The sequence below is a fragment of the Psittacula echo genome (assembly GCF_963264785.1).
Source record: "Psittacula echo genome assembly, chromosome: 7".
Classification (NCBI taxonomy): Eukaryota; Metazoa; Chordata; class Aves; order Psittaciformes; family Psittacidae; genus Psittacula; species Psittacula echo.
This window is the reverse complement of record NC_137740.1, coordinates 34,941,573-34,958,973: the sequence shown is the minus strand read 5'-3', so window position 1 is coordinate 34,958,973 and position 17,401 is coordinate 34,941,573. Positions and strand designations below refer to the sequence as shown.

The 17,401-nt window shown below is 39.8% G+C and overlaps 1 protein-coding gene across 5 annotated transcripts in view; it reads right to left on the bottom strand.

Annotated features, from left to right (window-relative positions):
• MECOM (MDS1 and EVI1 complex locus) overlaps positions 1-17,401 on the bottom strand; it is a gene marked incomplete at its 3' end in the record, with an annotated part of 343,754 nt that overhangs the window by 225,586 nt on the left and 100,767 nt on the right. The window lies entirely within an intron of this gene.

The following is a 17,401-nucleotide window of genomic DNA, read 5'->3' as shown; positions in this document are numbered from 1 at the left end:
TGTTTGGAATTAATGCTGTAAGCTCTCTATATGCAGGAGTCCTGCTGATTTCCACAGAAGTTTTTGCAGAAACAAAAATTCTAGGAACAGGTAATTAAGCAATACTCCCCCCTCAATACTACAAATTGGTTTTACACAATTATGGAAGCTAATGTGAGACATGAATGCTTAGTCGCCGTAGGCTTTGTGAGCAAAACCAGCCATCATAGCATCTGAGGCACATTCAGAGTGTAGCATACAACAGGCATGTTAAGAAAAAACATAAAGGAAAAAAAATGACACTTGTTTGCAGAACAATCAAATGACACACACAGCTTGGCAGAGCACCTGGGACAAATCGTACCATCTGTAAGCCCATGGCCTTCCCGTTTGGTTCATGAGAAATTCTGCAGGCAAAATGACTGCTCAAGTGTTGCACTGCCTTGTTGGCTTCCATGTGGATCACCAATCCAACATGAATTTCTTTTCCTTTCATGAGAAGGAAACACTTTACAAGAGGGGCATCCTGAAGTAGAAGGGGTCTGCTTCTCAATAGCTGCTTTCCCCAGGCAACCAAACTTATCAGGCAAACAGGGTGCAAAACAGACTTGGTGACATTTTCTAATAGGAGTGACACTCATTCTGCACTCCTCAAGTCAAGGAGTCAAGGCGTAGGGCTAACGAGAATCAGGACCAAACCCTAAAGGCTTTTGGGTTTGCAAAGACACCTCTAATTACTGCTTCTCAGCAGCTTTATCTTTGAGTGCTGGTAGCTCACAAAAGGTGCTGTGATGTTTCCAGGTGGTCAGCATCTGCCAGCAGCTCTGCTTGGGCTGTGGGGCCATGATGCAGTATCATCTGTGTCCCATTTAATTGGTATTCATCCCTCAGAGAGCTTTCTATCTATGCACCCGCCGTAACTCAGCAATGCCAATAGTAAAGCTGAGTCTGACACCAAACCGTTACACCTTCCCTAAAAGTTCAGATATGGACTTATTTCAATATTAATTTACATTGCTAAAAATATACCATTTATTTATATTTTTAATGAACAGTTATTCTATTAAGCTGAAAAAGTTGATGTGACCTGAACAAGAAGCAACTTCCACGCAAACTGCTAAGTTACTAATTAGCTCCTTAAAACAACTGAAAGTCACAGACAGCCCTCAATGCACAGAGGCAGTTAATTAATTAACATTAGATGTGATTAATAATGAGTCTTGTTTAATAGTAAATATCTGCCTGCAATGCCTGCATGTCAGAACAAAAAGCCTTCAGAGAGCAGGCAACTATATTTACCCTGATTGTGTTTGGGATTTTAACATGTTTTCTGCAGGCTGACAAATGGCCTATTAATTATCTAATGTTGTCTGACAACAACAGCTTGATAAAGATGTATGTTTTTGAATTGTTGGATGAAAACCGCTAGAGAAGAGCCCCACAGGGGCTTTGCTGTCCTAAAACTGGGCTCCAAGCCACGAAAACAGGCAAGACAAAGCCCTATCTCCTGCCACAGCCTTCAGAGATAAAATATGTCTTGGCATTAGGGACATTTTCAGAAAACTGCTTCTGCAATATCTGATTAGGAAAAGGAGTATGTCTTTACTAAATTGGGGTTAAGGCATAATCAATATCATATATGGAGTGTCTGGCCTATTCTGCATAAACACAGGCACTTCATATTATTAAGGAGTCTATAATGCAGAGGAAGCATATGGCAGGACACTGCAGCTCTCTCTATTCTTTTTATTTAGAACTTTATCTTCCAACCTGTTTGACAGCTGCTCCTAAGTGGTTTCACAGTGCCAAATTATTTTTATGATTGTTTGATGTTTTATTCTCCCATTTCAGTTAATGAGATAGGATCCCACAATGGTCATAATTCAGAGCTGTCAGAACTAAAAAGCATGCTTGTGGCAAGATAGCCTGATGGTAAATAAGGCTAAAAGCTATGGATAATAAAAACTCTCTTATCCGAGTCTCCTCTGCATTCAAAACTTGGTTTGGATCATTCTTTCCTTTGTGCTCACTTGTACTGTGACTTTTCCCTTTTGGACAGGTAAACTATCAATCTTTGGGTACGTCACCCTTTTAATTCTGTTCAACCTTTCCTTGTAATGAAATGTGTAGGATACATAGGAAACGTTGAAATGTCTAAAGATATTGAGTGCTATATTATAATTAAAGGGCTTGAGTCCTGTTTACTGAGCCAAGGGAATAATTTGTCATATATGCTTAGAAGAAACTGTCCAACAAATGACCTTTAAGAGTCCCAGGAAATGCCTTATATCTGGTGTCCCCAGGGATTTTAACAAGATTTTCCAAAAAGTTCCGATTTCAAAGCCTAACTTTTGAGAAGGGAACTGCTTTCTCTCTTTTATTCTTACGTACTTTATATGGGAAGAATGTAGAGAGGTAATAAGTAGCCTTGTGTGTTAAACCACAAGGCTGAGAACTGGGGCTTCTTTGTTCTTATCGCTGCCAAAGAGTTTCTGCACGACCTTGCCATTTTGTTGCTGATTGTCTCAGTTTCTCTAGTTAGAAAATATCTGTAAAATACAGTACCCCCATCTTGGATGAGTCTTCCACAGATTTTTCAGGAATGCACCAGGCAATTGACTCAGATGCTACAACACCTCTAACTTGTGACCAGCCAGCAGATAAAAGCAAGAGCCTGTTTACATCAGAATTGCAAAAATTGTGGCTTAGGAAAACATCTCAAGCATAAACTGTTTGAAGAAGTCGCAGCAATTGCACTAGTCCATTTATACATGATTAAATACAAAGACAAGTTTCCATTATTTGAAGATCAACAGCAGACATGCAACAGAAAGGAGAAGGGAGATGCAGGTACCTCCCCCAGGTGCTGGTAACAGGGGTGACAGGAAAAGACACAAACTCTTCAGGCCTTTCCTCCAGAAACCTGCACCTGCAAGTTACCTACTGGGTGAGCTTGAATCAGCAACTGGAAATTGTAGGAAACCTTCTAACATCCATGAAAAAAAAAAACCTAATCTCCCCATCTGACAGCAAGGCACCTCTAATGAGCTCTCTTCAGAATTAATAACCTATATCACCTGCATGTATACATTTCTTATTTCCTACTACATTTTCTTTTCCCAAACAAGAAATCACAGAAATTACTGTAAAGCAATCAAAATATAAGCCACAGTTAATAACCAGTTAAATAAAGTTAATAATAACCAGTTAAACCCCAAAATAAAACAAACAAATGAAAGCAAGAGGACTTTGTTTTTTCCATAGAAACAATTCCCCAGAGACATTGAATGACCCTTGGATACATCCATCAGCAATGTGCACAACATGGCTTAACAGCTGGGTTCAGCAGGCAACACAAGAAAATGAGATCTGGGACTCCAGATTCGAGCACTGGGTAACCCTACACAATCTCTGGCAAGGGCCAGCACCAGCTCCTTCATAGGAAGGTGCAATGGTTTCAGGGGGGAAGTTGCAGTTATGGAACAACATCTATTCCACAGGAGATAGCACTCAAAGCCCTAATATATAAATCTTTGAAGCAATTCTGGTTTTTGGGTTTGGGGTTTTTTTAATGTACTTTAAGTTAATTCTTTAGGCCTTTTTAATACATATCCCATAATAAACAAGACACCTGGATAAACCCCATCTTGGGTATCTTAGGTATTCCACTACACATGTCTCAGCATACGTCTCATACACAGTTAGTTTGTGATTGGAACACAGCAGATCAAAATCACTGAAATTTTTACATCTCACATTTTGATGACCCAATGTGGAAAAAGGGCGTAATACTGTAGGGGGTTGCATACATCAAAATCCAAACACAAGAAAGCTGATTCAGCAGTTGCCCTGGTAGGTTATATGCAAAGGGTGTAAGAAATATTACGCTCTGCATCATTTGCCCAGACTACAGCTAACAAAAGTTGTAACTGTCAGATCAGAGCCTCCAAACCTGCCAGAAAACGGTGGGAGCAAGTCCAGCGGAGGAGCATGTAGAAGCAGATGAAAGCCAGTTGTGCTATACTGCCCATACCAGTCCTGGGTCGCACTTGTGCCAAAGCACCACTTTGGGCAGAGACACCTCAACCACACCAATTGCATTACCCTCAGGGAAGGAGCAGGGACAGGAGCACAGTGCCATGCCTTCCCTGCCCCAGGGAAGCACTGGAGATAACCAGCACAGGAACCCCTGGGGCAGCATGGGGCTGGCAGAGCACTGGCAGATCCCTCCCAGCATTGGAAGGGAAAAAATATTCCATTATTTTCACATTCCTGAGGTCACAGGCTTATTATGCTAGACAATTATCACTACTCAGGTTTTGACATTTATCGAATAGCAGAACTCAGTAGTCCCTTGGCTACAGGGGCCTCAACCAGGGCTTGATTCAAAGGATCCAAGTCAACAAGACTCTTTATGTAAACTTTCCATTTGGGTCCACAGCAGTTTCCCTGACCACTTTAATCTCCCGTTCAGTACAAAGTACATTGATATTGATTTGGGATATGGGGGAAAGGAAGGAAAGAAGAGGGAAATCTCAATGTGGACAGCATAAGGAAATTTGATATGGCTTTGTAAAGTTCAGGTACTCCTTTTTTCAGTCACAAAGAAAGAAAATTGATGATGCCACAAGTTTAATGCTAATTGATTTATTACCTGCCTAAGCAAATCCTGGGCAATGCAATGGCAGGCTTAGACTTAAAGCAAATGATTTACAAGATAATGTTTGACTCTGGGAAAGGGTAATCAGATCCAGATACAATGGATGATAGGATAATTGAGAAGAAATAAAAGAGGATAAATTGCCATGTGCTAATGAGCTTACAGGCCCTAATGGGGAAGACATCAGTTTTAACACTCAGGTTATGAGCTAGGAGCAAGTTGGTTTTTTTTTTTCTTCAACAGCTAAAGATGTAGTGCTGAAACAAACCAAGATTAATGGTGTCCCACTCACTTACTTAGCCGTTCTTTACACCTTCAACAGCTTCCTGCATTAAATGTATAGTTGGTTAGCCATGTTTATCCAAAGCAGCTCACCTCAGTTAGAAGCCATATTACCTGTTTCTAGGTTAAAGGCACATCTGTTGTTTGGGGATGAAATGACTCAAAACAGCTTTCTCCTCCTCTTTGCAGCACTGGCCACCTGATGAGTCTGCAATGTCTTTGTGGGTCTCTTAAGGACCATAGGAATATTCTCAAGCCTTTATACCGTCTCACTGCACTCAGGTTTTGAAGCAGTTGCCAGAGCAATGCTGTCTCACATCATGATTCATTTTTATATCTTTCTCTCCCTCCATCCCACATCACCACCTAGAACCAGGGACACTTTATTGATATTTCTGATTACTACTGTAGCCATCTAAATTTTTCAGCAGGATGGGAGTCTCTCCAGCCCTGATGTAGAAATACACTATATGAATGGTGCTAGCCACAGAGTAATAAAAAGACAGTGCTGTGTGCTGTTATTGGTAAGGAATACAGAAATGAAGCACTTCCTTAGAGACCAAGCCCATATTCCAGTGCAAGGCTTCCAACAAATGAAGTTTAATATGATGAATTGTGGTACAGTTCCAAAATGAATACAACTCTCAAAAATGCAGGTCCACTGAAGCTTTTAAGTTATAATACACACAACACGTCCAAGACTCAATTTTAAAGAGAAAGATTCCTAGTTAATATGCACAGAAGAAGCTATAACCCTCCCGAGTTAAGATACAAGAAGCCTCTTCCTTTCCTTTAATGTCTTTTAATTAGTGTCCTCATGCCTAATTACAAATCCTACACAACCACAGTGAAGGCAGCAACCCTGGGTGCTCCTTTCCTACACAGGAGGATGATAGCAGGAACTCATATGGTCCCCACCAGACTCACCAGCCATACCAAGGAACAACATCCCAGTGAGCAAGCTTGTGGGCAGGGGGAGCAAAGAAGGACAGTCTGCCCACACCAGGAAAATATGTGCTCTAAAAGGCACTCCAAAGAGCAGCTCCAAGCAACGCTTGTTACATCAACTTGGGAGTTTTCACTGTCCTGACCCAGATTTTACCATTCACTTTAGAATTAGAAACATGGATCATAAAAGCACAAATTGGTAAACACAGAAGTGTGATGCTGGCACTGCTCATGAAGGCAGGAAAGGAAAACTTTTTTTTTTCATCAGTGAATTAAAATTGAAAGCTTAGATCATGAAAGCTTTGAAATTTAGGTGTATCTGGCACTGAATGCAAGTAATAATGGTGCCTGTTCCTTTGTAAGGAGAGATGCAGTAGCAAACTGGTTCAAGCACTTCTGCTGGAAACCAGGAACAGGCTTGTATTGGAGATCATCCCTTTCTTCCCCATCTTATCAAGTATCCCCCCTGGAGTTAAGCTATTGTCACACTGAAAACAGAGTGATTTAATGTTAAAGTAAACAAGACTTTCCAGGTTCCTTCCACCAAAAAGTCTCTGGTCTAGTTGTAAAACAAAAAAGAAAAACTGAAAAGAAAATATTTAATAAATGTCTTAACATATTACAAGTCTTAACAGATTACCATGTTTATTCAGGAAAACCAGCCTGAAGCGGCAAACTTGAAATGGCTGCAATTAGCACAAGAATTGTTCTACTTGAAGCAACTTGCCTTTTCTGTTTGAAAGGAACACACAATGTGAGCTTGACATTCTGGTATAAGACACTTACTGTACAAGTAAACAGAATATGCTAGGTGTGACTCAAGTAATTGTCTTTATTCACTCTTACAGATAAAATATGCATTTAACAAGCTGGGAAAAAAACGTTGACTGAATATTGAAGAGATTGCTTGTTTGTTCATAGGCATTGATGGTGGTTTTAATTCTATCTACTAACTGCAGCTGTGAGACAGACCCACAGCAGATCCAACCCCACTTTTACAGCTATGGGAGTCTTTCCATTGACGTCAGTGGAAGTTGCACTAAATCCCAATGACCTGTGTATGCAAACTCTCTTCCTTCTGCTGAGCCATCTAACCCTCATCCTCTAACAAAATTAGTTTTAGCCACAAAATTAATTGAGATCTTCACTTTTTTGAGCTGCTACCTTCAAGTCTCTGGTTGCCCATTCACATTTCAGCCCAGCACTCAAACCATGTCCAGCATCAAGCACATTTCTTCACTCAGCGTTTGGAGTATCCCATACCACTCTTCACACCCAGCAGATCTACAGTACATTGCAAGGAGCCTGAACTTTGCCACATACCCAGCTCACTTGAAATTCGGCAATGCTCCATGCTGTCAGTCCCACTCCCTCCCATGACATACTGCTTCTGCCTTCACTGCTGTCCACTGCTACCCTCAAAGCTTGTTCTTACATCATGCCCCATATGGGAGAGCAACAACTAGCTGTTTTAGCAGAGCAGAGGCACAGAGCTGAATGCCAAATATGCATGTGTAGTTTCCGTTAGAGATGCAGTATCTGTGCCTCACATTGCCTGACCACACTCATATTCAATACGAAGAGACAGACAGGGAGACTTACAGGGAATTGCCATGCTTTGCACAAAGCTTTTTGAATGGCAGATCAAAATGGCAATGCATCAGGAAGCCATTAATAAAGCAGAACTTCCTTCACAATAACAAAAAAAATCACCTGCATCCCCAATCCTTTAGGGAAAGAGGACTCCAGCACACCCTTCAGCTGCTGCAGGGAGAGCTGGTCGGAGCTGGAGAAGCACTGAGTCACCAGCACATCTTACACCCACACGAGAAGCAGCTGAGGCCCTCATTCATCAGCATGGTAATACTGAAGACACAGCAGGTCCTGTCTAAGTGCTGTGATATAAATGCTCTTGGCCTTGTACTTCATCTCACCTACATTATGTCTTGAGGTATTCTTCTCCTTTAACATTTTTTATGGTATAGAGGTATTTTGGGCTTTGTTGTTTCGGTTTTACTTTTCATTTTAACACTATATCCCATTGCAACCAATTCCTCAGCCTACAACCATCATGTCAGTGTCAAGGATACACACATTCAGTAGGAAATCTGTATCATCTTTCTTGCCTGAAACAGACTTTTTTGCCAATGCAAAACCTTCTGTTTATTCACAACCTTTCTTCCAAGTCCTTCAGAAACACTGTCTGCCTCCCTGGCACATGCAACAGGGGTGTAACATCCTTACATCCATCAAGTAGTGAGGGTGTATTTTGGGAAAATCCACATCCCACAGCCACCACTGTGTTGTTCCATGGCAAGGGATGGAAGCATGCTACATGGCTTCTCCTCACAGAGTTCAGGGCAGCATCCTCACATACAACAACTGCAAGTATCTGGAGAAAACTTCTCTGCTATAGGAGAGCTTTAAAACACCTTGCCTGTAGCAGCACAGGACAGCTGCCATCCACAGAGCTGTGGCACGAAATATTTTATTCTCCCTCAGCTGTGCCAACACTTCCAGAGTGCCTTGGCTCTGTAAAAGCAGACTTTTTGACCTTGCATTTGGCACATGTACGAGGAGGAGAAACAAAAAGCTCACATGTGGGGTCAGTGCAGCCCTGCTCACACACTCATCTCAATCTGATGTGACCAACACCTGCCCTGGCTGCATACAGGTATGGGTGAGCGTAGCTGGGTATACACAGAAGCCCAGGAGGAAGCCCCAGTACCCATAGCACAAACACAGACCACTTACATGGACAAAACATGTGAGCCAGCCTCAACATGAAACAGGCATAGGCACCTGGGAAGCTGCCAGCTCAAGTCTCCTCTGACAGGGCTTGAACATCAAACACCAGCAGCCCAGAGGAATCCTTGGTCAACGTGCTGGAAGATAGATTGGGAAACCTGTATCCACATCTCTATTTCATCAGCTTTCCCATGGGAGCAGGTAGTTTCAAACTCAAGCATTTCTGAAAACTGCTTCTTACGCACTCGGTTCCTCAGTTTCCCATCTGTGTAAGCAGATACCATCTATTGCCCTTTTCTATCCCAATTCATCGCTTCAGATCAGACCATGCACATTTCAAGGCAGCAAGTACCCTGTGTGCAGAGCAACTGGTACAACTCACCCTGATTTCATGGCAGTCATACAACAGTAACCACAGGCTTAGGAGTAATGACAAAAAGGTAATCTTTCCCTCTCACCCAGATTGTTTGTTTTAAACTGATCTTTCTAGCTCTCCAGATCTAGGATTAGCTACTAAAAAATTTATAATACACTGACTTTAAACTCAGCTGATTCCACTTTGGACTTCTTAAGTAAACATCTAAAACCCAGATGTAAAATATGATTCTAAAACTTTTCTGAGGGTGAAAAGCAGAGAAAAAAAAAAAAATCATTAGAGGTGTTAGCTCACATGTCAGTGATTTCAGCTTCATGCCATTATAAATAACTGAGACACAATGTTTTCAGAATCAGAATAGATAATGGAAACATCGGCTCAGCCCTAACGCTGGGTGCAGAGACACCGCTGCTGGGCTACAGTCCCACTGCTTTTGCCAGGAGGTAAAGCTCAGAAAGGAGAAATGCACATGGGGCGGGGGGGAATATATATATATATAGTAGTATGTGGCATGGATAAGCCATACACAGATATTGGTAATTTCAGATAGGTACTTCTCAGAGGAGCTGTACTGCACACCTCTGACCTTTAACTGGAGTGCTCAAACATTGCATGTAATGATGACTACCAATGAAAGTCCTATGCTGTGCTTGGCTGCACTTTCTATATGAGTGCCAGCAGTAAGATAAATGATAAACTGGTTCACTGGAGTACTAGTGGTTTGGGGGCTATTGATTTTTGGTCCATTCTCTTTAAAAGTGAGATCTAAAAAGTTGACAGAGGGTCATTAATTTCATCATATACTTGTCGACTCATCCATAACCAATCCAGGGGCTGAGTGTGCTTGTCACTCTCTGTTTGCACTTTATTTGTTTAGGTTTTCTTTGTGATTCTATATTATTCCCTGTTATTTCAGCTTTGTGTTTGGTTTGCTGCTGTTATTTTATTTTTTTTTTCCCTCTGAACGAGATCGTTGCTTTGGACTGCTATTGTAAAGGACTCTCTAGACAAATACATATTTATATTATAAGTAAATTCAGAGGCTTCATTATCAAGTCTGTGCCAAGAGAGGAAGTCACCTCTGTTTAGTGGTATTCATTTTAAAAGAAAGAAAATGCTATAAAATTCATCAATCTTAATTGTGCAATCTGAAGGATTTTGATTAAATAAACACTTGTCTGATGACTTCAGGGTCTTGTTTGAAAGAAATGTTAAGGAAAGAGTTGGGGAATTTTCCGTTATGAAGTTCCGTAGGTCCATGACAATGTTCTCAGGTGATAACGAAAAGGCTGAATTCAAATAAATGTGTGACCATAATTAGTAAAGTTCCCTTTCTTGTGGTTCCTATTAAGCCCCTCTTTGCAATGAATTAGCTAAGAAAATCTTTTACCAACTCTTACTAAAAAATCTTATTTCACTGGCATATCTTAGCTTTTAGTAGTTAGAATATACAGATTTCTCCATAATTGTTAGTATAACAACCAGATACAAATATTTAAGACCAGACAAGTATTTTATACATCTAGTGGATAAACATCCATAGGAGAAATTAATTCCTGTACAAAAACTGCATACAGTAGGCAGTTTTTACAAACTTAAGTTGGTTAAATGTATTTCTAGGTAATACTGTCATCCATCTCCCAACATCAAGCTCATCTGCACTGTCTTTCATTGGGAACCCAACAGAAAAATGTATGTAGAAAGTAAAAGAAAGTATTGTTAAGTACTACAGACAATGGCAGAAAAATACAATATTAATAATATCACAACCTGCCAGTTAAACTTTTTTTTATAGGTAAAGAAATGCATTTCTACTTTGAAGTGTGTTTTTATATACCCTTGAGTGCCCAACTAGCTAAACTACCAAGGGAGCTCTACATGATTTAGAAGTTAATCCTTCAAATGGCTAACAATTGAATGCCTCAGCTGTTTGTAGTTTCCTACCACTGGCTAATTTCATTTTTGTTTCATGTGTTCTGTGGCAAGCTTTCATTGTTCAGAGCCCTGACACCAAGGTTGTAAATGTAGTTAATTTAGTTAAAATAAGACTGGAAACATTCATGCCATGTTCAGCTTGTTATGACTAGACTTGGGAGAAGTTTAGGAAAATATGTCTGAAGAAAAAATAGGAATAGAAAAAAAATTTGGAAAAAAATAAAAAGAGAAAGCAGCAAAGGAGATGATCCGAATTTGCTAAACTCATGAGCATCAAGGAGCTTTTTAATGAAGGGGAAAAAAAAAAAAAAAATCAGAAGAGAAAAAACCTCAGCATTTAAACTCACTCTTTTGAGGGCCAAAAAAACCTCATGTGTTGAAATATTGAATCATCAACTGCTTTAACAGTGAATCTAGCTTTCTGAGCCTACCATTATCAGTCCTTTCTCTCCTGCTAACAGCAAAAGCTCATCAATCCCCCTTTTTCCCAACCCTGTTTTGTCTATATGGCACTTACTGAGCTCAGAAATCCCATAAATGCTCAAAAATGTTATTTACAGCAATTGATGCACAGTTCAATTGATGCATCTGTTCAGCTAGTGACCACTTCTCCTATTCACATCACCAAATACACAATGCAATATAGGCTGAACCTCATCTTGACTGCAATCAGCTCCCACCAGTGATTTTTTCCCATGAAAGTCTCAGCTTTCCATGGGATGCTGGGAAAGAGCACACACACGGCTTGTGCCCAGGCTGCAAATGGTGCCCTGCACTGAACGCTCAGCAGCTCTTGCACGTCCTTGCTGCTGTTCCCAACTTGAGCAAGCAGTTTCTTAAAATCCTAATTATAATCTTGATTAATAGATATTATAACACTGCTCCGGTTTGCCTGTAATTATATTTGACACAGATAAAAACCAGCAGTTTAACATGCTGGAATAGGATTCATAGGATTTCATAGGATTATAGACATATACATTTTTATTAAAGCTCTATTGGTTTCTCTTTAGCATTCATCAAATCTCTCCCTTTATACAGAGATAAATATATCTTTTTTTCCAGAAAGTCATTAATTTCGGAGTTTGAGAAAAATGAAATAGACAAAGTGGGTAATTTTTCACACTTAGAACAATTTCCCTATGATATTATGACTTTTTCTTGCACTGCTCTGGGAGATTAATATGGCTGTTATTTTCTCCACTAATTGGCTTTACAGATAGCCATGGGAGATAGCACCTAATAAAGCCAAACAAGAAAAAAATTTCACAACACTAAGCTGTCCCATAACAAGAGGATCTACTCATTAAGCAATAATATTCTATTAGGGAAGATTTTTTTTTTTCTAACAGATTTTTTGAAATAGGTGAAGTATGCACTAAAAAACAAAAGTGGATTACATGTGGCTGTCCTGTTTCCTAAAGCACTCCAGCTCTTCACGTAAATGGTTCCCACAGGCTGCCCACGTGAACACTAGCTGCCAGCACAAAAGAAATCACCATTTTCTTTCCAATCCAACAAGTCCTCCTCCAGCACACTGGCCTCCATGCAAGGTTTTTATATGCAAGCACAGGACTGGGTTAATAACTTCTCCTGATCACCCCCTTTTCATATTACAGCATAGTATTGGAGACTGCCTCAATACTCCAGTTTGAAGACACATAACACAGGGAGCAATTGCTGTTAAGCACCCCAGAAGTGAAGAGTTTACTAGCTTGATACTAAGCACATATGGGTCCCACTTGATCCCAGGGCCTTTTAGGAGCTCTGATAGCAGGAAAGCAGGATTACTACAGCATCCACTAAAGAATTAGCCTTGCAATCCTCACTGGCATAAAAACAACTCATTTCTCTCTTCGTATTGGGATGCAGAAATAGTCTCCCATGTGATGCCCAGAGCCCAGCTCATTCTCTGTCCTCCACACTGTAGGCACAAAGCAGCATCTGAAATTTTCTGGCATTCAGGGTCATTTTATGCTGCTGCTAAACCAAGTTGCACAAGTAAGTTTTATTCTAACATGAACAAGACTTTTGTCTCACTAATGGATCTCTGAGAAGTCATGACAAACAGTAGAGGCTACTTTTTCTAAATATTTTACTAATTATTGGACTGTGTGGGTATATGTAAAAAGCTATCAATAGTCCTGATAACCTCTTTCCTACACTGGCATTTTATCCTTCTCACCAGAATCAGACTTTGCCAAATAGCAACAGCTATCCAGGACCTTGCAGAGAGCCTCCCACTGGAAGTGAAGTCATCCATCCAAATACCATCTGTGATTTGGCTTTTTATCCAGGCAGACCAGCCTCAGAACAGAGGCACTGATCAACAGCTTCCAAGAAATTTGCTTTTACAGACGTCTCACACAAATACCTGGGTCCTAGGAAACTACTCTGTTCATGGTTAATCTGATATGATCCTAAAAAGCCATTTGAAAAAGCCATTTGGTATATATAATATGCAAATATGTCATTGCCCTCAGTGAAATTAATTTATTGCTAATGTTAAAAGTTTTAGCTGTTTTACAATGCAATCAGCATTAGAAACAGATTTGATAACCAACATACCCATTCAAACCCACAGAGGTATTTGGTTAGTGTAACCACATATACATGCAGTGCAGACAGAACACAACCACAGCATCTAAGATCTCTGCTATCAGATCAGAGATGGGATCTCATAAACCACAGGCAGTTTCACATCTAAAATAAATAAAAATATAAAAAGCGTCACATTTTCATCACAGGCTCATCTCTTGAATCCAAGTATTTCTTTAAGTCTGCAAAGCATGGAGAAAAGAGGCTACACCTGAGTTCTTACTAAAACACCAGTCAGCAACATGTATTTGTGATAACAGATCAATAGTTAAAAGTATGACCCCTTTGTACCTCAATGACAACACCCAAACATTGTACTGGAGCACTGCTTTATTAGCAGCTCCAAGAGAGAAATATCTCCTACTAAGCCCCTGCCACCAGTAATTCTTGCAGCACAGGCATCTCTTCCCCATGCACCAACCAAGCTAAAACATGGATTGAGCACATATCAGAAAGGTAATATGTCTCCAATTCTTCAGCAACCTCTTTTGGGGAGCAGATGACCTCTAGATTCCTCAGGATGTAACTTCCTCCACAACAAGTCAGCCAACAATCTCATTTCACTGATATTTTGATACGGGCACAAATCACATACCATTTACTGAGGGCACACTAAGACTTAGTCTGCATGACACCAAGCACCCACAAATATTTTGACACAGGATACTCCATTTTAGAGCAGTACAGTTGGGAGTTTTTCTAAATATTTTTCAACCTAAAACCATTGTGCCAATACGCAAATCAGTGCTTTGAAAACGCCTCTGGATTACTACCGAGAAGTGACTGCTTCTGATATCCCTTACATCAAGGCAGGGCAGTTAAACTAACACTTACACATTTCACTGAAAATCCTACACAGAGTCCTACACAAGATATAAATCCTCAATGTGGTGTTTAAGAGAGACATTAAAGGAACATCTCACTTCAGACAAGTTCTAGCTTGAAACTCTGAGCAGCTGGTATTTCATTTCACTCCAACTCCTGCCTGGCCTTCAGGTTTTCCACCATAAAGAATACAAGCATAGGTACAAAGAACATATTTGCAGACAATGCTTTTGGGACCAAAGCCATTATTCTCCACTAAGGCAGACAATACCTGAAGTGTCCATCAGGTACATTTTGTATTTATAAGTATTATTAATACTTTAGGGGCCAAGATAGAGCAATTTAAGCTCCCACTGCAGTAACCTCTGAGGAAGTTTGCATTCTAAAATACAGGAATAGACTTGTGTATTTGTCCTTCACTATATCACTATTACTTGTCTTCCTAACCAAGTTTTCCACCATTTAAATAGATAAATAGGGACCAATTCTGGACTGCTACTGAAGGGAACAAAGTGAAAATAACCAGTAAGTGTATATTAAGCACTGAACTTGTAGCCTGAAACTGTTCACTTCCATCAAATGAGAAAGGCTTAGATGTTTGCAGAGCACAGGAGAAGTCCAAGTATCCAGAACAGATCAAAGAATTTGATGTTTAAGCACACAATTTTTAATCTAATGAATTGTTCTATAGATGCTTTGGTATAATAAATTCTTGAATGTCACCTTAAGAAAACACTGCTTACAATTACACAGGCAGAATTCCCACTAACCCTACTCCGCATATTAAGTGTGCCACTCCAATAACAGTGAAGATGATTCATTTTCCACCAAACCTGGAAACACAGCATTGGCAGCAGAGTGGTGCCGGTAGAGCTTTCTATGAATTTTTCCCTTCCTGCTTTATCTTTCTCAAGTACATGTCCCTCTTGAAACTTACAGTGCATGCATTTAAGACATAAATTGAAACACAGGCTTTCCTCTACAGTCAGAGCAACTCAGCTTAAGAAATTGTATTTGAGTTCATTATAAGATCCACACTTTTTTAAGTGAAGAAAATTTAAAGAAAAGAGATTTGAACAAATTTTAAAACATTTCCTTTAGAAATTTAAGAGAAACTGAGAAGCTTGCCATCAGAGTTTCTATATGTTTATGTTGTTACAATGACTCATTTCAGAGCAGCACCAAGCATACAAAAAACAGCATAAGCTCAGGCTGTAAGAGGCCAGTTAGCATTTTAATATTAAAAGAAAATGGGAAAGTTTGTTATTTTCACAGATGCATAAAATGTGGAAGGAGAAGCTGAAAGATTATTACTGTACTAAAATTATATAAATCAAACCTAGAAAAAGTTTATAACTTTTGCACAAGCATTTAGACTAAATATAATTAGCAGAATAACCTACCACCCTGAGAGGCAGAGAAGGAGTTTTAACTTCCACCCAGCACCACCAGACACTGACCAAGAGCTCCTAAACCCCCACAGTCAATTTTATACCTGCTTTCCACAGCTGAATCCAATGAGTTGTGTAACTTGGACACCTGTAAACTCCAATGGCAATGAGCAGGTTGAGCCCTCATACACCAGGCAGGGGATACAGTCCAGGCTGCACCAAAATTTAATGTCCATGTATTTAAACTCTATGTATATAGATTTATATACATATAAAAAATTTATAGTAAGATCACCAATTCTCAAAAAAAAAAAAAAAAAAAAAAAACACAAAACCCAGGCTCAGAGCAAGACCAAAAGAAACACACACATGCAGCCCAAACCATGATCATATACTACCTTACAAGAATCCCATTTCTGAAATTTAATCAACCTGTGTCCTTCTGCAGGTGGCTGTGAGCAGGTTAATCAGTATTGCTCAGGGAACCCCTCCAGCATAACCCATCCTGTCAAGGGATGATCATAGCTACCTGGTGCCTGCCTGAGGTAATGTCACCTCCGTTAGAGTACTGGCCAAGAATCAAGGAATTGAAGGTTCCTCTTATCCAAATTAGAGTGGTGCCAGCCCCTTGGCCAGTCACTCCTTCAGCTGTCAGAGCTGCTAGTGCTAACGCTTCAAATGTCACTGGAAGTGACTCTTCTCACTGTTTCAAAGGAGCAGATAATTAACTTAATTATGGTGGAAAGCCATTCCCATAAAGTTGAGAAAGTGAAAATTTGTTTAAGTATCGGATACTTCTCTCCTTGAAACAGCACCTGTTGTATTCAGTGGAACAAATCATTTGTCTCCTAGAAATAAGAGGGATAATTTTGATATCTCACAGCATTTGCACCTCCACTTTGCCATGAGCTTCAGCAGGGTTTGTTTCCTGCTGACACCAGTGGAACTGAGGAAAGCAGCAGCTGCCATGTTTCTTCTTGGGACTTCAGCCATAACACAAACCAGTGGTAGCTGCTTGTGCAACCAGTAGGGAGCAGTGATTTCCTAATTAGAAAAAATCCTGCCCTTTTTATTGCAAATGTGTATCTAGGAAGTAAAAATGTGCAAATTAATATCATAGATGTCAAAATACTGGACACAGAGGCATTGTTATTGTACTTAAGGCTTTATCCATGTTTCTCTTTCAGCGGTATATAACTTGGCTTAAAATTTTACTCCTGGCTGAAAACTGGCACAAAATTTGAAAATTTGAGAAAAACCAGTAGGCAACCATAAAACTATAAAAAATAGGGAAATATTAAACATCCTTTTTACCGTAAAGATAATATTTTTATTTGGAAGATGAAAGGAATTTTAAAAAGATGTGGTATTCCTGCCAATGTTCTTTTGTGGGGAAAAAATATTATTCTTTGCCCTGTCTTCCCACAAGATTGCTAAAAAACTCAACACATTTTCAGCAGGAGTTTTTGAAGACAGAAGAGAAGATTGGGCCCAGTTTTCAAAACGGTGTGCTTTACCGTGTAAAAGCAGTGGCGTAAACATATATGTGCCCAAATAATTACATTTATATATTAGTCATGCAACTACATGTTGAGTAATACTACCCAATGCTATGGAAAATCTTTTTGGATTGATATCACCTAAAGCTACAACAAAAAA